Source organism: Apodemus sylvaticus, chromosome 22 (genome assembly GCF_947179515.1).
Source record: "Apodemus sylvaticus chromosome 22, mApoSyl1.1, whole genome shotgun sequence".
Lineage (NCBI taxonomy): Eukaryota > Metazoa > Chordata > Mammalia > Rodentia > Muridae > Apodemus > Apodemus sylvaticus.
This window is the reverse complement of record NC_067493.1, coordinates 44,112,042-44,134,881: the sequence shown is the minus strand read 5'-3', so window position 1 is coordinate 44,134,881 and position 22,840 is coordinate 44,112,042. Positions and strand designations below refer to the sequence as shown.

The 22,840-nt window shown below is 55.9% G+C and overlaps 1 protein-coding gene across 23 annotated transcripts in view; it reads right to left on the bottom strand.

The window, feature by feature from the left end:
- Ncor2 (nuclear receptor corepressor 2) overlaps positions 1-22,840 on the bottom strand; it is a 162,324-nt gene that overhangs the window by 114,252 nt on the left and 25,232 nt on the right. For 21 of the 23 annotated variants that reach the window (XM_052167904.1, XM_052167921.1, XM_052167923.1 and 18 more), the window contains exon 2: positions 20,857-20,901. The exons of 1 other annotated variant lie outside the window; for it this stretch is intronic. The gene's annotated coding sequence lies outside the window, so the exon portion shown is untranslated. Of the gene's footprint in view, positions 1-9,065; positions 9,384-20,856; positions 20,902-22,840 lie in introns of those variants that run through there. One more of the 23 variants, XM_052167905.1, reaches the window with a different exon arrangement.

Sequence of the window (22,840 nt, the reverse complement as noted above, 5' to 3'; positions counted from 1 at the left end):
GTGTCAGCTAGAATAGGGAAGAGGGAGTGGCCAGGCCTGGGGGAGGAGGTCTCAGTGCAGAATGTCACAGGGCGAAGGCTCTGGAGATCAGCTGCACACTGAGAAAGCATCCAGCGCTTCCACACCATGCAATTCAAAACACTGAGATAATTATCACACTATAAGCAGACACACACGCAGGCACGAACACCCATGCCTCCTCCAGGAGGCCCCTCTGATGGACTCCCTCTAGGCCCCAGAGACTCCGTGCCCAGCATACTGAGCCAGCATAAGGTCCCCTCCCCAACCCACCTCACCCCACAAAACCTGAAGCTAGCTGGGCCTGTCTAGAAAGACCTCATAATCTGTTGGGCTGCACGCAACCCACCAGCTCGCTGTGGGCCTGGGCTGGGAAGAGCTTTTCAGAGTTTCTAGTTTCATGCAAGGCAAGAGGCCCTGCAAGGCAGACTAAACCAGAGCCCCACTTGCCCATCTGCCCACGTAACCCCACATTTGCCTGCCTAGCCACTGGGAACTACCTGTGCGTGCGCAGTCCTCTGGACGCTTCTGGAGGAATCCAGGAGACAGATCATTGATGGAGAGTACGGCAGACTGCCACACGTGGATGTCTCTGCAGCCAAAAATTGCTGGCCACCAGCTGCCCGGTCATAGAACCCCTGCAATGATCTCCCCTGCTAGCCAGCAGAGAAACCTGTGACCACCTGGCCACCCGACCAAAGGAACAACCTGTGGATGAGTCACAGCCAGTGATGGCCCAGCAGCTCAGCAATGATCACCAAGAGATCTGACACCAGACAACCATCAAGAATCTGGAGAACCTATAGCCAGGAGCCAAGGGCAGTAGGTACCCAGATACCCTAAGTCCCAAAGGCAGTCCCAGGGACTTTGCCCACCAAGGACCCCAGAATGAACAGGGCCAGCTCACTAAGGACGTAGGGACGAGGGCCTAGACTGGAGACAAAAGAGGAGCCGCCAGGCCCCCACAGCATGCAAGCCAGGCAAGATTATGGACAACACAGACCTGGGATCTGGGCTGGAACTCTGTAAAGAGGCTGGGAGGGCATGCAGAGAGCCAGTATTCCAGGCACAGACAGAAAGCCAGCTCCACTTGGGGACATCTTTCAATGTAGTCTCTGAAAAACGAGACCCAGTAACCCAGCCTGCCACCCAGGGGCCCAAGATCGACCCATCTGTGCCTCCAGCCAGCCAGTTCTGCAAATCTCTGGCAGCACCCCGCACGACAGCAATGCCTACACCAGGCAAAATGCTCATGCTAGGCCTGGTGTCCTAGGGACCTGGTGCGTAGCCCAGTGAGCCAGCCAGGCAGCCATAAGCTTCAGTTACTCCAAAGAAACACACTAACCAGTCAACATCAGGCTGGTTGGAGGTCTACACCGGCTCTTTCTACACCCCATGGAGCCAGACAGCGGTGGGCCCAGCCTCCTCGGAGCATACTCTGGTCTCCCTGGCAGCTACCACACAGCACCCTACAGTTAGCCCCAGCTCAAGAAGCCGACCTCAAACTCTCTATGTAGCTGAAGACCTTGAACTTCTGATTCTTCTGCCCAGAGCTTCCTAAATGCTGGGACCACAGGTGGGTGTCACATTATTGGGCACCTGCGATGACTCTGTGGGCATGCGGGAACGGCAAGCTCTCCCGCACGGGGCTTTAGAAGTGCAGACTTCTAAAGCAAGAAGGCCAAGTGCCTGGGTCCAACTGGGCCTGAAGCTCTGAGTGGTCACATGGAACGTTTGTACTGAACATAAGAAGGAACAGAGAGTCCTCCCCCACTGCCACAGGGAGACCTGAGTGAGCTGTACTCTGAGACAGTTCTAAGTTCCCTCGGCTCACACCTCCAGTCTCCGGGTCCCTCTTCCATACAGAATGGCGCAAGGCGGAAGTGGTTAAATGAGCAACTGGGGCGGGAGCCAAAGCAGGCGTGCCAGACTCCTCTCCTCACTATTGGTGGCCCTAACAGGGACATGGCCTTGCAGACAGTGCCTGCTCCTCACAGATCTTGCAGATCTGGGTCAGTCCCTGGCAGCAGACATACTCAACTGCCCGGAAGAAACTGAAGCCTCCATGAAGACTCTGCTGGAATATGGTGGCCTCTCTGCAAAGGGATGCCTGCCTCTGGGGGAGGAGCCCAGAGCTGACAAACAGGCCACCCTGGACAGTGGGCCACACCCCTGCCTTCACCACAGCCCTCCTCTACTTCCATGGGAACTCAGTTTTCTAGAAAGAGGTCAGCCAGGCATGGTAGCACACACCTTTAATCCCAGGGCTAGGGAGCAGAAGCAGGTAGATCTCTGCATGTTCAAGACCAGCCTGGTCTACATAGCAAGTTCCAGGACCACCCAGCCCCTGGTGCGGGTGGGCAAGACACCCTTCAGGCGACCATTTCCCCGGGCCTCTCTGGTTTATTCTCCATCTGTATGCCTGCCACGGCTCCACATCACACTGTGGAGGAAGAGACTCTTTCCACGGGTAATGCTGCTTCCATCTCAGGGCCTAAGTGGTCACCATGGAGACACACCAGCGTGCACAGCTCCTGGCAGCTCGTTGGCCAGCCCTGTGTCTGACTCTCATCCAGCTCCGCGGGCGCCCCACCGAGTCACCTGACAGCCTGGCCTGAGATCCCATCTGAAACACTGTACCGGTGCAGAGAGAAGTAGAGAGGCTGAGTGAGGTGTCCAAGGTCACACAGCAGGCAGGTGGCGAGCCCAGGTGAGCCCACCCCAGGTGCTGGGTACCAGGCCAAGGCTTGCCTAAACTGCTCTAAAAACCACAATGTAGGTTCTTAGAAACACAGAAATGGATTCTCCCACAGCTACCGAGGCCCGATGGGCTGCTCCCAGGATTCCGGGACAGGTTGAAAGCCTTTTCCACCCTCAGGAAGAAGTCTAGGTGTCCTTACTATGGTCATGTGGGCCCATTCGGCCTCGTTCCCGAGCCTCTCCTGATTACGATGGCAGTGTACAGGGATGGCGGCCACCCGGGAAATGCACGGTGACTCTATCTGCAGTCACCCTACAAAGGCCTAATTTCTAAATGCTGTCACGGGATCTGGGGTACCCAGACTTGAGCAAACCCCTCTGTGCTCTACATTAAACCCAATCTGAGTCTGAGGCTCCCTCAAGCCCACAGCGAGGCCCTGTAGAGTCCCCATGTAGCCAGGGAGGCCGAGCATGACGCCACATGCAGGGACACCTAGGGGCACGGTCCTGGCCCAGCAGCCCCTCCAACTGGCAGGAAGCCAGGGTCTCACACCCAAGGCTCTTGGGAGAGGCCAGCTCCGTGACTCATGCACTCACAGGCTAAGAGGCTGGAGGTGGCTGGGGAAAGGGGAGAAAAGGCAAAGCCAAAGGACCCAGCTGGGACCTGGGACCTGTGTGTCACTGTGTAAATGCGATAACATGTGGCGCACACGCGCACACACACACGCACACGTACACACACACACACACACACACACACACACACACACACACACACGAGGGGACACTAACCCTGACCTTGAAGGGTTCAGGGCAGCCCAGTCATGGTAACGAGCGGGTCAGTAGCTCCTAGTCTGCTGGCCTCCACCCTGGGACCTGGCTGACAGGGCCTGCCATGACATCATAGGCGGGGACACTATGCTGGGAGCTGGGAGGAGGCTGGACCAGGGGACAAAGGACGCATTGTCAAAGGACTGGAGGCAGGGGGCGGGTCTTCTGAATGCTTGGCTCAGAGTGGCAGGAGAAGCCACCCCCGGTCTTCCCGAACAGGGCAGGCAGCCTGGGAAGTGTCTGCGCCAAAGAGAAAGCTTTGCCTGGGAAGTGGGCCTCCCAGAGCTGCTCCGGGCCTACCCTGAGCCAAGGATAAGAACATGGCCTTCTGGGGAGGAAGCGGGATAATCCCCTAAGCACTATCACCCTGGAGGCGGACAGACACAAAAACTATTTATCCCCTTCATGCTGTGTGTCTGCTGTGTGTCTTTTGGGGAGCTACTTAACACTCTCTGAGCCTTACAGGACAGGATAATTCTGGGCTCAAGTGAGGTCAATGAACGTTCACAGTCTCTCCCCCAGGCAAAACTGCCATTACACCCACATCTAAACAAAGAGCCCTCCTTTCCATGACCCCGACCCATCTCCACAACTTCTCCCAGGAGCTGGGTACCCCACAAACACAAAGGATGCCCCAGTTTACCACAGTGAGTGCCACAGTCATCAGCCCAGACAGCCTGAGGAAGGGGATCCCGTCTCTACATACAAGAGACACACATACCACATATATTCATGCATGTATCACATACGCCTATATACACACCCTATATATAGACATATCTAAACTCATACTCCCCCAACACACACACACCCCCTACACATATGCCCCCCCACACCACATGCATGCATACATACATACATATATATACTCTACACATATGCCATACCACACACACATATATACACAAACACACACACAGACACACACACACACACGCACGCACGCACATGCACATGCACCACTCTAAGTCACCACCCTCCGTCTAGGAACAGTCCTGGGGTACTGCCCCTAGACACCAAGTCACAATTCCCAAGGGGCTATGTGCGATGCTGCAGGCACAGCTGAGGAAGTTGTCAGGGCACAGACCGGAACATCTGGGACCCAAGCTCCTATACTGACACCTATAACCAGGTGATGGCTGGCATCAGGAGGGCGGAGATTTTGTGCAGTGATGAGGTCATGGGAAGGACCAGTGTCCTTGCAACAGAAACCACCCCTGGACAGCTGCCTGAACCCCTCCACCAAGTAAGGCTGCAGCTGGAACGGAGCAGCCCTGCCCAGGTCGGCACCCACCCTGACCTCCACCTGTTCACCCCTGGATAGCGGACAGACAGCTCCCAGAACTGAGAGGGGAAGGCTGTAGCTCAGAAACACCCACCCATGTATAAAGAGCTCAGAGAGACTCAAGGGCTTAGACAGACAGATACCAACAAGTCTCACGTGGGGACAAACACACAGGGCCAGTCAAGCGCAGACGCAACTCAGCCCCTCAAGGGGCCACTGGAACAGGAGGGACAGAGCATCTCAGGGAGGGCAGGTAGTGCCAGTTCAAAGGTCCTAACAGTCCAAGGTCTCCAAGTGACAACAGCACAGGCTCAGGAGGCTAGAGAGTTCTCCACACCCCCCTCCCTGCCTCTCCCTGTGCCCAAGGAGGTAGAGGACCGACCCTAAGTCCTCTGCCCCAGGGACACGCCCGCACCACTCCGTAGGACGGCTGCCGGGATTTGAGTGGGAAGCATTTCCTGTGTCTGAACACTTAGTGCCCAGGCACTCGAGCTTTTAGAGCATGGAACGTGGCTGGGGGAAGTAGTTCACTGGGGGGTGGGGAGGTGAGCCCTGAGGTTTTCCAGTTAGGCACTACTTCCTGTCTGTGGATGCAATGGCCAGCTGTCTCAGCTCCCCCACCATGATGGACTGAACCCATCAAACTGCAAGCCAAGACAAACCCGTCCGTCCATCCGTCTGTCCGTCCATCCGTCTGTCCGTCCTTCTCTAACCCTTTTCTCACCCAGCACTTGGTCACATTTACAGAATAAAGGAGACAGCAGAAAGTCCCTCAGAGTGTAACCCTGAATCCCCATCCTAACCCTGCGGGGTGCAAGTAACCTCTGCAATTCACAGGTTCATTTTGTCAACTTGACATAACCTAGCGTCACCTAGGAAGAGGGAACCTCAACTGAGAAAATGCCCCCATCCATCTGGCCTATAGACAAGTCTGTGGGACATGTTCTTCATTGATTTGAAAGGGCCTGACGACCCATTGTGGGTGGCACGAACAGTAGGGGTTCATCCCGAGTTGGACGGAAAGCAGACTGAGTGAGCAAGCCAGCAGGCAGTGTTCCTTCATGACCCCTGCTTAAGTTCCCACCACCGGGTTCCCGCCCCTCCCCCATGGATTCTGATTTGAGGACATGTGAGCCAAATTCGTTGTGGTGATTTTCGAGAAACCCTACCTAAGACAGAACCACCTGGGTATCGAGAGAAGCGAGCTCAACAGTGTGCCCGGAGGACACATGCGGGCTCTGCCCAAGCCTCAGAGGGCTTTCCGCCTAGAACAGCAGCTCCTGAGAGACACTGTTCACACCTAAAGCCAATGATAGAGCAGACAAACCACGGAGACCACGCCAACGACATAGCTAGCAAACTCAAAGGCTATGCCAACTGTGGAACTGGCGAGCCAATAGGAGAGCGGGCAAAGTACGGTGATCCCACCAACAATAAAACCCACCAACCATGAAGATTCTGCCAATGACAGAGCACACCACAGTGACCAGGCAACGTCAGATAACTAGAATGCGCACATCACCGATGGGACAGTCACTCCAACCGACCGGGTCAGCAGGCAGTGAACCACTCGATCCTGCTGACCTCAAAGCGAGGCCATCGCAAGCAATCACACTGACGGACAGGCGGACCCCAGCAGCCCACCACACTATCTGACGGCAGGGCGCAGTATGAAAACACTCAGCCTACAGCTGGCAAGATGGCTACAACCAAGCTTGACACCCCTACAACAGCCATGGTAGAAGTGGACACCAACGCCCCAACAACGATATGATAGAACTTTTTTGTGGTTTTTCCTGACAGGGTTTCTCTGTATAGCCGTGGCTGTCCTGGAACTTGCTCTGTAGACCAGGCTAGTCTTGAACTCAGAGATCCACCTGCTTCTGCCTACCCAGTAGCGGGACTAAAGGAATATACCACCATGCCCCACTAAGTATAATAAAAGTTTTGTAACAAGCGCTCAGTTTAGGTGACTACTGACTTAACGGTCACACAAGCCTGCAAAGCTCTGACCTCTCACCCCAGCCTATAGATGAGGACACGGAAGCTCTGCAGACTGCGTCGACTCACCCAGCCTGCAAGGCTCATGAAGGCACACACTCAGGACAGCCTGGTCTTGGGCGCTATGTTCCTTTCTTCACAGTTATTTCAAGGTAAATAGAAACTTGAAAAGCTGTTCTTGGGGATGCCACTGCCAAGACCCATGTGTGTCCTTCGGAAAGGCCCCCAATGACATGTGTGTGAATCACCAGAGTTCAATTTCTCAAGGCCGGAGCCAGGGAAAGGAGGGACCCAACCAGCCATAGTCACGCCTTCAAATACTTGCTGTGAACATGAGCGTGTATGTATATCCGGGTGCATGCATCCAAGCATGTACGTGCACACGTGTGCATGCACACCAGGTAGGCTCAGTGACCAGATGGAGCTACCACAGCTCCTCCATTCCGTACCCAACCTTGTTCCAGGCTTCCATGTAAACGTCTCAGAAGCAGGGACACCATCCATGCTCCCCACAGGACAGAGGCAGCCTCTCCCCAGCCGACGCGCTCCAAGCAGACACGAGGCCTCGGGACAGTGGGGCATGAGCAGGCCCTGCTTCGGGGGTGGGGGGGTGGGGGGGTCCTTCCCAAGGACCGGGGAGTCCCAGGACAACTGGCAGTGGCCAGCTAGCATGCTGGCCTGGTCAAGAAAGGAACCCTCAGACAGCTGCTGCTGGCCACACAAGAGAGGCCCTGAGTAGGCATAGCAGCATTTAGTGTCTTTTACCAACACAGAACCAGTGCCACCCTCAGCAGAACACTGGCCCAACCCCCAAGCCACGCTGGGCAGTGTCGAGGACCCAGGCTCGGGAGAAATGGGACAATAGGCTTGCAGGGGAGGCCAGGTAAAGGCCTGCCCCAGCCCAGGGTTCAAGTCTCTGCAAAGCAAGGGGGAATGGGAAGATCACTTATGCTTCCGCCCCAGAACACCGCCCAGCACTGTAGCCCCATCAAGGCACACCTGGAGGCTGGGGAGTTCCAGGGCTTGACCAAGGAGACGTGTCCTGCAAGGCTCAGGCTACACCCTGACCTTCCATCTGACCCCCACAACTCCTTTAACACTGTTACTTCAAGATGGTACGCACCCGCCACTGGCCCAGCCACACTTGTTATAGTCATCTTCACCAGGAGCCACAACCCCAGTCAGTACCACAAACCCACCCTGTGCCAGAGAACTGTGTCATCAGGCCCTTTAGACCACATGACTTGATACATGCCTACTTGCCAGATGGGAAGACTGAGACTCCAAAACAGGAAGTGGCTTGCCAGGGTCACCTAACTTGAGTCCTGCCCCAGAGCCTACTCAAAGAGTGCTACTCCTCCTCCGACTACCTCCACTCCCATGGGGTCCCTTCACTTCTGTCTACACTCAGGGAAATGAGACGAAGGCACACTGAAAGCTACATAATAGGAAACGGGATGAACACTAGCGTCTGAGGCAAATGAGCCACGCCTCCTGGAGCCCCCACAACAGCCTAAGCTTGGAGAGCCTTGGGAGCTGCATCCCGGCTGCCCCCACCAGGCCTGGAGAAGTCCATCCCCCGTCCTGGGCTTGCTGCCGCAGGCTGCTGTGAGCTCCGGAAGCCTTTCCAACTTTCCAATGTTTACCCGTCTCTCGCTGCCAAGGCCCTGGGCAAGCCTGGGCCGGTGGCCCTCATTTCAAACCAGACAGGGCGCTGAGCCAAGCTCCACTCCAGTGGGGAGGCAGCCTGGGCCCACAATGCCTGCACCTGGCTCCCCCCAGCCCAAGTTCCCAAGTCCCCACACTCTGATCCAATCACCCCACATCCCAACCTACACTCTTCTACTGTCCCACCACGCACTGGGTAAGCACGCTCGTGGCAGGCACAGTGTCTGTCACACACATCCCCTCCCAGGGCCACCAGCCAGCACCAGCCAGTGCCTCTTCCGGATATCAACAACTTTTCCCGATAAGATAACCTGCTGTCCCATGCACAGGACCCTGAGACACATCCTGCCTTGGGTCTCTCTGTCCACCCAACTGGCTGACAGGAGCCCACAAGAACCAGGGCCACCAGACCTCAAGCAGGGCTGGGGCACCTTGCAGGCAATTCCAGCGGTCCCCGGGCAGTGCCCCTTGCCTGCATATTGCAAATCATAGCCCTCTGGTCTGTGGTACCACCCCTAGGGTCTGGGGACGTGGGCACCCCCAGCCAGGCAACGTCTCTTACCAGTGCATGGCCAGCAACAGCCAGAGTGGACTCCACACAACTTACAGGAACTGTCCCACGCGGCAAGCGAGGGCCGGCAGTGTGCCAGCCCAGGTCAGCATGCCCTGTATCCGAGGCCCGACCCACAGGCGTCTAGGGGCCAGCCCTTGGCCAGCGACAGGGCCATCCTCCCTCCAGACCAAGCGGGCAAGGGGCGGCCCCACACGGCAGCCGCACCCCTTCCCGCGAGACTTGGGCTCCCACCCCGGCTGGGGAGGCCCTGGTGGGGACCAGCAGCCTGCCAGGCCCCAGGCTTCTGTCCTAATGTCCCCCAAAATCAGGGCACCGGAGGCGTGTCAGGGATACCCTGCGGGGTGGTGTGACCCACTGTGGGCCGCCACCAAGACTCAGGCCCAGCTCTGCATCCGCCACCCAGGCCTATAAACACGGAATTACATAAGTCCACTCTTGTTCCAAAGCCAAAAGTAGCGAGCTGCTAGCAGCCTTGGCAGCCAGGACTAATTCCTCATCGCCATGGTAACCCTGGCGGGCTTCCAGCCACTGGGGCTCAACACTGCGAGGCCTTTTTATAGCTTTTGAGAAGCCCTCTCCCTCTTGCTGCTGGCAGGGGGACCAGCGCCAGCCACGTCCCCTCCTTTAACCATTTCCTCTCAGCCGGCCCTGACGTCCTCTGGTCCTGCAAGGCCAGATGGCCAGAGGAAAATGCTCCGGTCCGTACTTCCTGTCCTTCCGATCTCAACTAAAGGAAACAGGGCCTGAGGCTCAGGGCCCCAGTCATCTTGGTGACAGGCCCAGAAAAAGGCAGAGCCAAACGCACACAGAGGCCAGAAGAGATGGCCGGATGCTTGGGCAGGCGTCAGCACTGGCTGTGACTTGCTGGGTGACTCACCTCAAGCCCGCGCTCCTCTGGGTGTGGGCTGCGCATCTTCTCAAGGCGGGCTGGCTCTGCAGCTGTGGGGCTCTGGCAACAGCCCTGGGGTGATGGGACAGTGGCCTCCCTGATGCTGCGGTCTCTAATACAATCCCTTGTGTTATGGTGACCCCAACCATAAAATTATTTTTGTTGCTACTTCCTAACTGTAATTCTGCTGCTGTTACAAATCATAATGTAAATATCTGTGTTTTCCCACGGTCTTCGGCGACTCCTGTGGAAAGGTTGGGACCCACATGTTGAGAACCACTCTGTTAGAGACAACCTCAGGGTCTCACATGGCTTCCACTTCTGTCCCCTGATCACAGCACCCGAGAGTCAGGCCAACAGTGTGTTCCCAAAAGAGACCCTGCATGATACAAGTCCCACCCCCTCCCCCACACACACCCCGCTCCCCCCCACCCGAGGAAGCCCAGGCCATACACACAGCCTGCAGCTAGGCCAAATGTGGACCAGAATGGGAACAAGAAAGGTCTGGAAAATGAAAAGAGGCCAGGGAAAGGACAAGAGGAGGAGAGGAAGAGGAGACACGCCTCCAACAGGGAGGTCAATTACAGCCACAATCCGTCATCAGGAGCTGCTCAAGATGACAGCAATGTGTCCAACGGCTCAACCACAACCATGACAAACAGGGTGCCCAGGGGTATGGCCATCCCCAGAGCATGACAGAAAGTGGCCCCACTTTCCACTGTAAGCCCAGAAAGAAGCTATGTGACCCAAAGGAAGCAGTCCTGGAAAGGGACTGCCCAGGATTTGAACCAGAGTCTTGGCAGTACCTATAGTGCCACAGCCAGCACAAAACCACTAGTTGGGTCCAGAGAACTGGCTCAGCAGTTGAGAGAACTGGCTGTTCTTACACAGGACCTGGGTTCAATTCCCAGCACCCACACGGCAGCTCACAACTGTCTGTAACTCCAGTTCCAGGGTATCTGACACCCTCACACAGATGTAAAAATATATGTGGGGGCAACATACCAAAGCGCATGAAATGAAAATAAATGAAAAGATTAAAAAAAAAGAATATTGTAAAATCAGTAACTCACATACGACAATAATGAAGATGAAGACGAAGCCACTGCCACCGCCACCAGTCAGTTCAGGACTAAAGCAGATTAACACGGAGCAAAAGCCCATGGCCACTGAGGGCTATGGGAAGACCCACTGCCACAGGGGGGCCACAGGGGGCCACCGAGGAGACAGCTAAGCCCTTGCAGTCCAAAAGACCCTGGCATCCCTCCTGACTGCCCCATGATGTCCATACCCCAAGAAGGACTTCCAGAGCCTTCCGGAGCCCCAACCCCATGGGCAAAAGTGGGGTGCCCAGCGTGCAGCCATCTTCTACAGGTAGGAGAAACTGAGGCATTAAACAACGGGGCCACAAAAGCTCATCTTTTCAGCCAAGATGCAACCACTGTCCCCCTCTCCCTGGCTCTCGCTGTGACACCGGGAAGACTAGAACCCAGACTGAAGCCACAGCCACACCATCCAAACGCCACCAGGACGCTGTGGTGGCCAGGGGGTGTCCCCCATTTCCTGCCCTGCATCTGTTGTAGTGAAGGCTGCAGGAGAACCGTGCCTTTCGCGAAGGCTACCCTGAAACTCCCAAGTGCAGTTTCACACGCCACTGGGTCAGATGGGGATGGAGGCTGATCGTCCAGTAAATCCTTTTCTGCAGTCATGCCCACAGCTCTGTCTTCTCCTAAGATACCAGGCAGCTTAGTGTTTGTTAAGTGACTTGATGATCATGGACTGTCAAAAGCCAGAAGCAGCCACAGGCAGAGTCTTCCAGACAGCACCATCACCCTGGGCCAGCGACATCACCGTTCCCGGCAACCGGGCTGCCCCAGTGCAGCTCTGTGTGGTGGGAAACACTGGTGAAGATGGTCAAGTCCAGGTTACAGGCTGGGACTCGAGTCAGTAGGCACCAACGAGGAGACTAGATGCTGGGCAAACTGCCTGTGGCTTGTGACATAGCCGGCCAACAACAACAGTGAGGAGATCTGCCTCAGAGAACTATGGCCAACCCAACATACACACTCCCCAAGCAAGGGACGCCAGGCAGGGGGAGGGGGGCAAAAAACCGGGATCAAGAGACTGCCCGCACTCCTCCTTCCACCGCCTTTCCCCGAGCCTGGGCCCATGCACATGCCAGCCTCAGTTTCCCTATCTGCAAAGATACTCTAAGACATTCTGTGGCTACCTCTCTACAAAGTGGAGTATAACCACAGTCAAAAGAAATGAAGAGCAACATGCAGGGACTCCAAAGACACACAGCATGGTCCCTGAGAGTCGACCCAGGGACAGGCGAGCCTCAGGGCTGAAGGCCCTGGCAATGAGCCCCCGAGGGCACAGGTGACAAGCAGTTCTTAACGAGACAGAGATGATCAAGAAACCATTCTCAGTGCTCAGGACTAACTCACTGGCCACCCACTGAAAATGTTTCCTCTCACTAGGTAGGTGTGATGGTGCATGCTGTAACCCTAGCTGAAGCGGGGAAAGCTGAGGCAGGAGGATTCCACAAGTTTGAGGCCAGCCTGAGATCGATACAGCATCAGACTCTATCTTGAAGGGGAAAATAATTAAAGGTTAATCTCACCCAGCATGTTAGCAAACACAATCTTAGCACTTGGGAAGGCTGAGGCAGGAGGACCGCTTTGAGTTCAGGCCAATCCGAGACGCACAGAGTAAAACTCGATCTTAAAACAACAAAAGTAAATCTAGGGTCAGGGTTAACCCTGGCTCCAACCTCGACCTGAACAGTGTGCAGTGCCACACCAGCGACCGGGGGCTGAGCAAGGCACCCCACACCCCAGGACTCCTGTGCCCAGGCCTAGGGCTGCTGGACGTGCAGGAAACGTGTGCACACAGAGCACTGTGTGCACGGAGCGGTTAGACTCTTCCAACATGTGTGAAATTAAAATAAGACACACATGCGCATGCGCCCCTGTGGCCACAGTGACCGGTGACCAGCTACTGGAGGTTTAGGATGGGAGCTAAAGGAGGTCCAAATCCAGGGGATGTAGGGCCACACTCCCTCCCCTGGTGTGGCAAGGGCACTCAGACCCCTCAGTCCCGGGGCCTGAAGTCCCTCAGCGGTGGCAGCACCAGTCAGTCAGTTACCTGTGCTGCAGCCCACAGAGTCTCCTTGGGACCTCAGGGCATTCAACACTACGTTATGTCCGTCACAGTTCAGGGTGGTCCAAGACCTTCTACCCAAAGGTCATGATTCAACTGAGCTATAGCCCTCTCTCCCTCCCCTCCTCTCCCCTGCCCCACCCCTTCCCTACCGCACCCCACCCTGGGCCCCAAGGAAACAAACAGGAACACCACTACCAAGACAAACCAAAGCCACGGGCCCATATTACTGCCCACTGTCTGCCAGATCCAGCAAGACAGACCACAGAGCGAGCCCAAACCCCATCCAGGGAGGCGTGAGGTACCCTGGTCTATCCCAGGAGGGAAGGGTCCCCATCCCTGCCCCCTGCTGCCGGCACAGAAGACTTCCCACACTGCACTAGAATAATACTTGGCCAATACCCATAGCCCAGCAGTACCAAAGCTGTGGTACACTACCCTATGCCCAAAAGGGTATCCTTGGCAGCCCTACCAGTCAACTAGGCCTTCCCCAGCAGCAGCCACAGCCAGAGCCATGGAAGGCTGTAGCCACAGCCTGGGTTCCTAAAAACCCACACCCAGGCAGTAGTGACAAAGAGATGAGGCATCCAACATTCCCACAAGGACTTGATCAGACAAGGACATCACATCCCAAACATGCCAGGCACCGGACTGAAGTCTAAACAAGCACCACGACACCTCACACTATCCCTAAAGGCACAGCTATCCCCATGTCACAGATGGAAAAACTGAGGCAGTCAGCAGAAGACAGACCTGCCCTGCCCCTGGAGCAAAATGGCAAGTTCAAGTGTGAACCACTAGAATCACTGCCTTTGGGTGTTGCCCGGGCCCTGCTGCACCAAAACAACCATTCAGGAGCAAAGACTGCATCTGCATGTAGGCCCTGACTTTCTCAAACAGCATCTGCAGAGGTGCCAGACATGACCTGGAACTTTCTGGAACATTCCATGAGACATTTACCTAGATCATAGGGGGAGAACAAAATGATACTTTGAGATAAAAGCCACAGGTCATAAAAAATAAAGAAAGAAGGTGACAGCTAATAACCCCAACAGGAAGGCTCTGGCCCACATTGCTGTTGTTTTCTGACTGGCCTCCTGAGTCTGGGACACCCCTGAACACACCACAACTACTGCCCTAGCCACCTCTGCCTGCAGGGGAAGAAAGGTGTTAAAGAATTCACTGGGGAGAAAACAGAAAACAGGTAAGAGAGTAGCACCCTCCTGGGTCCTGGGTGCCTCTCCTTCCCCTGGGGTGGCAGGAGCCGGCTGCTGGGAAAGACAAGCGTCACAGGGGGAAACAGAGCTGTGGCAGTGGCAGCTCCCCCAAGGCGGTGTCTGTACTCCTGGACCCAGCTGGTTCAGCTGTGCCTCAACACGTCCTCTCCGGGACTTTCCACTCTGAACACCCGTAGGTGACTTCCCTCTGGCCTCTAGCGTGACCTCGGTGCACTCGCCCCTGACCTCAGGAGCCCTGGGTGCCCCTAACCACTTGGCTTCATGCCTCATCTCACACTTTCTGGCCCTCATCAGCCTCGATGACACTTACTTGGGAGTCTGATAGTCCCTCAGGGCACTCACAGTATTTCCCTGTCCAACACTCTGGTCCTATGAGTGTCCAGGACGTTTTGCCTGCTCCAATACAAATGAATTCCTACAGTAAGGGGAAAGCCCGTGACAAACCCAGATTCTGGGTCCCCGTGTGAAAGGCACCCCAACGCCACACACAGCTGAGTGGCCTCCAACAGGCCTGGGTCTCAGTCATGTCATTCCCCACCTGTCGCCCTGTTCTGTCACCGTCATGTCCATCCACCCCACCCCGCATGCATCTGCTCTTACACCAGGGAGTTAGATGTGATGCGAATCCCTGAGCCCTGGCCCTACCACCCGCCAGCCCGGCGGTGGAAGCCTGCTCTGGTCTTCCTCCTCCAGCCTCCTGTCTCCGTAGAGTGTGCACAATGACACCTATCGAGGGAGGAGACACAAAGCTAGCTTTGTCCTTAGTGGGATGCAAGGTCACCCGTGGCTCAGAATAACTTCACTGTGGACTCAAGGCCATCACGCAGGATCACAGGATTGTTCCCACTGACACTCAAAGCAGGGAAATTCCCTAAGATGCTCCACACAGGATAACCTAGAGGCTGAGGCAGGAAGGACCCCAGGCCTGAGAGCTGTGTGACTTCGGAGGAGGTACTAAACCTCTCTGTGCTCATGTCTCATGCATCAAGAGGGGATGATGACAGCACTCGAGAGGGTTTGGAGGTTAAATAAACTACCACAGACTGCACTGTGGGTGCGATTATAAACCCTGTTGCTGTTATCATCCCTGTCACTGTCTCTACTCCTGGTGACTTCAGAACTGGAGTCAGCCTTCAGAGCCTACCATGAGACAAAGACAAGGCAGGCCCAGCACACAACCCGTGCGGACGGACGCCACCCACACACCCAACCACCAGGCCCACGGAGTCCCTGAAACAGCGCCTCCTCCACCTCCAGCTGGGGCCACCGACCACCGTTAGACTGAGGAGACACATGTCGGAGCCAAAGATTAAAAACAAGTACAATTATCGGGCAGGCATCCATCCGTAATTACGACTCTGATGTAATTAGGCACCCCACTAACTTCATTACTTATTTATTTACGGGATTGCTTATTTGATTTACGGGCCTTCTTCCCCTGAAAAGTCGTCTTAGCCGACACCCCCTTGGGCAAGGAAGGGGGTGCTGTAAGGAGCAGGAGGGGGGCCCTCCTCTGCAGCCACCCCCTTTCCTGGGCTGCTGGGCAGCTCGCCCCTGCCTTGCCCCACAGCGCCCCAGAACTCGGTGTGATTTCGCTCAGATGGCAGGCTAGAGGAAAGCAGACCCTGGGTGCCAAAGGACAGGGCTTAACCCGGAGGCCCAGGCCCTCCTCCACACCCTTGGCTCTGAAGCAAAGGAAACCCCGGAGGGAAGGCTGCGCTCTGGCCCTGCCTGGCAATCAATTCTTGGCACGACCCTCCAACACTGCAAACACAGGCATCCATGTAACACTACTTCCTGACGTGGAGGAGAAAGCGTGTAAGCTGTAGTTCTGACTGCCAACTGTCCTCCTACGGGAGAAGCCATCCAGCCTCTCTGTGCCTCAGTTTCCTCCTCTGTCAACTGGAAATGTTCAGAACAGCCACCGCTTGGTAGCCCTGAAAGCCACCATTCAATGACACATCATGGTCCTGGTCCACACAGTCAGACAAGAAAACATGAAGTCATCGCCTGGTACTACAAAGAAACGACAGAGCCAGTGCTGGCCAGTGTCTCACCCATCCAAGCTTTCCACCAGCTGGCCAGACCCAGAATCAAAAGGCAGCCAACGCTGAAGTGTAATCGAAAATGTGACCGAACTCACTCAGGCGGCCAAAGGAGCAGACCGACAGTCTCAAGTGCAGGCGCGGAAGCAGAGCAACGGCAACCCCACACCCGGAGAAGCGGAAGACGGCGCTAGCCCAACAGCCCAGTGGCCTCTCCACACTTACAAACGCACCTAGCAACCCACTCCCAGAAATGTATCCAGGATGAATAAAACCACGTCCACACTCAAGCAGGAACGGTCCAGAGGAGCGTCCTTCGAGTCACAGCTAGGGAGGGCCGGACCAGGAAGCTGCCGGTCATTGCAAGATGGACCGACCCATCCTTGGCAGGAAAAAAAAATGAGCGGCAGTGTGAGAAACAAGCAGACTCAGAATCACCGTGTGTGAAGAACAAAACTAGGAACACTGTGCAAGAGTGTGCATTTACATACACACACACAGACACACACACACACACACACTTGCACATGGCAATTCCCGCTTCATTTCCCACCTTACACCTGAGGGCTCTGGATTCTCCTGCCGTAAGAGCACAGGTCTGACTCAAAAGTCACATTGGTGTCTTTCTTACTAAGTCATTTGTACCACATCACTCCAGTTCCTTTCCCTCCATTTCTCCATCTACAAAAGCAAGGCTATGAAAACCAGAAAATGGGAGGGCTGGAGAGATGGCTTAGCGGTTAAGAGCACTGACTGCTCTTCCAGAGGTCCTGAGTTCAATTCCCAGGACACGGTGGCTCACAACCATCTGTAACAAGATCTGACGCCCTCTTCTGGAGTGTCTGAAGACAGCGGCAGTGCACTTACATGTAATAAATAAATACAAAATCTTCAAAAGGAAGCATCTGACCTAGACCTAAAAAAAAAAAAGAAAAAGAAAACAGGACAGGCCTGGTGGTTGGAGCACTCGGGAGGCAGAGAAAGTTCCCGGACGGCCAGGGCTTGTTACCCAGAGAAACCCTGTCTCAAAAAAAGCAAAACAAAACAAAACACCAGAAAATGGAGCTGACAAAATGTATCAGAGAGCAAAGGAGCTTGTGGCAAAAGCGTGACCACCTGATTTCCATCCTGGGAAAAAGAGAACTGATTCTGTCCTGACTGGGGACAGACACACAGACACACACAGAGACACACACGCACACGCACACAAATAACAAATATCAAGATTTTTTTAAAGCCCTAAATAAACCAAGCTGGAAGCCCTGGTTGCAGGTCCTGGTATACAGCAGGAGCCCTGTTACTGCTGCCTCGAAATGATGAATGGACAAAGCCCAGTGTGGGCGGGACATGCTGGGATCCTAGTTCGAAACCTGGCAAAGGCAGTGGGCGGGACTCCATAGCTGCCTCCAGGTCCCCCAGGAGCAGGCCAGGCGGTCTGACTGATGATGGCCGTCTAGGGCAGGACGAAGGTCTGAGTCCACAGGAACCCTCTCCTCTGGGAGCCAGGAAGCAGAGAAGCCTGTGAGAAAGGCTGCTTGCTGGCTCGCCCTGAGGGTCATTCCAGGCCAGCGTCAGACCTGGACACGGGAGGGAGGTGGGCAACTGGAGTGCCCACTGCCACAGCCACACTCACGGGGGGCACAACAAGGTCAAGCAAGAGTCGCCCTGATGACAGAAGAGGACAGCCAGAGGGAGAAGCTGCAGGGCTGGGGTGACTCTGCCACCTCCCACGGGCCTACTGTGACTGGCCCTTGCGCCCCCCCACCAGTGAGCAAAGGGGAGGCGGGCATGGAACTGCAGGAGGGGGGGTCCCCCGGGCCCGATTAGCAGGCCAGCTGCAGGCAGGCAGCTCAGCTGTCACACTCCACCATCACAGGCACCATTAATTGCTGTCATTTGAGGGTGGCCCTGGGGGAAGAAGGGAAGAGGAGGGGAGGAAGGGTAGAGAAGGAGGGGAGGGCAGCGCTGGAGGGGAGGGTAGAGAAGGAGGGGGAGGGCAGAGAAGGAGGGGAGGGCAGAGAAGGAAGGCAGGAGTCTGGCCAGGGCTCAGCACACAGGGCGGCCAGGAAGGAGGCAGGATGGAGGATACTGACCCGGAGAGGAAGGGGGGAGTCCTGTGCTCTTCAGGCCCATGGTATTCACAGCCAGGGCTGGACAAACTGCCCCCCACCTCCACCCCACCCCCGTGCTGCTCTCCAAGTGGGAAGCACAACCCAGCAAGTGGTCCTCATGTGAGCCCCACTGACCACATCCCAGAATGTGCCCCCTGAGCCCTGGGCGCTCGCCTCCCTACCCAGACTGTACTCTCAACTGTCCTGTTCCTCCCACCAACCTCCCCCTACTACCAGTCTCTCTGGACATCTCCCAGCATGCCTCTCTGCCGGAGCTCAGGTAAACGCCACCTCCCACCCAAGCCTAAAACTCCAGTGGCTCTCTCTCTCTCTAGAACACCCCAGAGCCATCCCCCCTTCCTACTGCAAGGTCAGGAACAACACAGCTGGGCCCATCCGCAGAACCCCAAGGCCCTCAGCACAGCAGAGCGGTCTGGGCACCTCATGCCACTTTCCAGCCTTGCTGCCCCCCATCTGTAATGTGGGGACAGTGACATGGCTCTGAAGATCAAATAAGGTCATCCCACAAAAAGGCGGTCGGCAGCGACCCGAGGTGTGCGCAGGTGACTGGCTTACTGTGCAGACTTCCACCCTCTCTCTCGGCAGACTCTCCCAAGGCACAAGGGGTCTCCAAAAGGCCTCATGGCCCTCTGCCCAAGGGGATGGGGCTCAGGGCATCCCTAGTCTGCTCCTGCAGTTCCCAGACAGCCTTGTCTTGGCTGAGGAGCTGCCTGGGTCCCTGGCTCCCCGCCCTCCCCCTCTGTCTGCCTCCCTCCTCCCACAGGCATGATGGATCGCCCCAGTGGAGGAAGCTAAGTGCTTGCAGACAAAAAGCCCTTTTATCGTCCTCGGGTGGGCCACTGGCGTGACAGGCAGATAAGTCAGGCTGAGGCAGCTCCCCATTAGGCGAGATGCGGATGGATGGGGGTGGGGGGGGGGCGGCAACCAAGCAGTTCTTTCCACTCTCAAAGACCTGGTGGACAGCCCCACCCCCACAGACTCATGCCCACCCCTTCCCGCCTCAGATGAAACCACAGCCTGTGGCTACAAGAAGTGTCTCCGTTGGTGGGAGTGTCTGGCCCCCATACCACACAAACAGGGTGCAGCGCAGCGGCACACACATCAAACTGCACACAGACAGCAGAATCAAAAGAACCAGAAGTTCGATGCCAGCCTGAAAGAGGAGAGGAGCGGAACCACAGCACCACTGGCCAGGACTAGGGGTGGGGGGAGAAGGGGAAGGGTTACACACACACCCCACTCCCGACTACTGGGGCTCCAAACAAAGAGAGGAGTCCCAGCCAGCCAGCCAGCCCCGTGGAGACGGTACCAGGACCTTTGCAGGGGGTGTGTGCCCTCTGCCAAATGCCCTCCCCCAGACATCAACCTTCTCCCCTTCCCAGGCCTCGATCCAACACCATCTTCTTTATTTTCCGTGCATGAGCATTTGTGTGTATGTCTGCATACCACATGCATGACTGATGTGTGTAGAGGTCAGAAGAGGGAGTCAGAGTCCCCCGGAACTAGAGCTGGCAACGGTGTTGAGCTGCCACAGGGGTGTAGGAAACCAAGCTGGCCAGGTCCTCCGGAAGAACACCCAGTGTTCTTAACCACTGAGCCACAGCTCCAGACTCAATGTCATTTTTCCAAGACTCCATAGGAGGAACTCCATACCTCGTCCCACGCGTGCCTCCATAACTCTTCCTGCCTGGGTTCCTTTGTCACCCAACAGTACGCACTCAGTCAGGCTTGCTGACTGCTGGCTGTGCGCTCACTGAGGACAGGACACAGCAGGCTCCCTCGGTCACCCACTGCTCGACCTACACACAGTAGGTGCTTCAGAAAGAAATCAAGAGTTCAAGGAGCCAGGCCTGTCATCCAGGTGGCAGGAGGAGCTCAAGCTCAAAGCCTAACCTGATCTATGAAGTGAGTTCAAGGCCATCCAGGGCCTTAATGAGACCCTGTCTGGATATTTAAAAAAAAAAAAAAAAAAAGGTTGGAGGTGTGGCTCAGTGGTTAGTGCTTGTCTAGCATGCGTGAGGCTTACAGTCCATCCCCACTACCACAAGAGAAAGGACATAACACACATCTAATCCATTAATGAATAAAGAACAAATTCTTCCAAGAGCGGCCGGAGTGGGAGAGGGGAGGAGGTGTCACAGTCCCCAGCTGCTCCCTGTCCCATCCAGGCAACTCTAAGGTCCCAAGCACCATTCCACACCACTCCTGCCTGCCTCCCACACTCCACACCAGCTTCCATCAAATATCCAAGCAGTACGGACCCCACACACAGACACCCAAGACAGCAAGTAGTAATAAAGATGGACCTACCAGAAATGTCCACCAGCAGACTGCGTCCCTCAAGGCTCAGGAGCACTGTGGGAGAAAACGGAGGTCTTGTCACTAAACATTACAGCTTCTGAGGTGAACAAGGTCTTCTCATGACCCCGCCCCAGCAACTCCCCCCAGGACCCCAAGAACAAGCCAATGAACTGGCACCTGTCAGGCAGGCCCATTTACCACTGTACTCCCAACTCCCTAAGAGTGCCGGGTAACCCAAGGTGGACGTCACACCACATCAGACACAGCGGGCTGAGGCACAACGATCACCAGTTCAAGGCCAGCGAACTACACAGAGCTCTAGGTCAGCCTGGGCAACTTAGTGAGAGCCTGTCTAAAATAAAATGCAAAAAGAAGGGCAGGGGTGGTGGGGTGGCTATGTGGTAGAACCCCTGCCCCACATGTATGGGGCCTTAGGTTCAAAACCCCGGGGCTGCTGGGTCAAAACAAACAAAATCTCTTATCCCAAGTCATCATGCAAAGACAGGGCAGCAGAGAGGCTGGACCTGAACGGCAGCACAGGAACACCAACGCCCCAAAGCGGACAATGACCAACGGCGCAGGGCAACCCTTCCAGAGTGCAGATTAAGTCTGGAGCCACCACCACTCCCCACCAAGATGGCTGAAATTAAGACAATGCCAAGCGCTCACAATAATAATAATAATAATAATAATAATAATAATAATAATCGAGAAGCAGCTGGCACTCATAGGCAGCAAGCATGATAGAATCTGTGCACAGCCAAGATGGCACCTGCTGTGTGACCTGCACCTACAACAGGCTCCTGCTTAGAGAGGCTCACGATCCTCCTGCCTCAGCCTCAGCTAGAACTGCAATTCTACAACCTCCACTCAACATTCATTTGTTCTTTACTGTGTGGCAAAACAATGCACCAGGGACAAAGCGCAATGGATAGCCAACCACAGTCCACATGGCACTGACGGCTGTGACAGGTCTGACACCCTGACCTCGATCCTCCCTGGGAGACAAGCTGGTCCCCAAAATCTCCAAGACACGTCCCGATGCACCAACAGCTCAGCCCCAAGCCACGTTAGAACCATAAAGCTAAGAGGCCGGAAGACGGTGAGGGTGTATCCTGCTCAGGCTCTGGAGTGAGCACCCCAGGTGCCCAGCTGTGCAGTTTGGAAGCCAGTAGCCTCCCCTCTCTGTGCCCTAATGTCACATCTCTGAAATGTTCGCAGTGGCAGAAACAACCTCACAGACATGCGGAATTGAGTGGGTAAGGAGCCAGAATGTGTATCCTGTGTGCTCCCGAGACTGCTGGCTGGCACTGCCAAGACTCGCTCCAGGGCTGGCAGCCCAGCTCCAGGCCCTGCGCTCCCGCACTGCCTGCCCTGGCAGGCCCCTTAAACTCCCGGCTTGAAGGGGCAGCTGCCGGCGACTCGCAGGAGACTGTGCAGTTGCTTCTCTCTGCCCTGCGTCCTCCTCACGCCTTTGTTTGCCGTGATGCCCCGGGGCTTGGCACGGGGTCCTGCCATCTGCAGCAACTCCAGAGAGGAGCCCTGTGGGAAGCTGGAGTGGGGAGGACGGGCATGGCTCCCGGAAGCTTCGGCGGCCAGCCACCTGCAGCCTGTCTGTGACGGTCAGGCAGCTCCGGCCCTTGAAGGCGGGTACCCTCTCTCCCTGGCCTCTACCCTGGGAGGTCAGCTGGGAAGCAGGGCCATTTCCTCAGGCCCTCACTGCCTGGGACCCCTTCACTGCAGTGCCTGGGTGTGTGCAGGATCAAGGTAGGCCAGTTGTGACACACAGCACTCAGGCAGGAGGCGGGCAGCCCCCATTTAGGATCTCCCAGGAGGACTGCTGGGGAACATGCTGGCAGAAACCGGCAGGAACATGCACACGAGACACAGGGACAGCTGGGTCCCATGCAAGGCACTGGACAGGGCAGGCATGGCCACCCACGCAGGGACATCTGGTGGGATTCAGCCTGAGCAGCAAGGCCTTCAGCCAGAC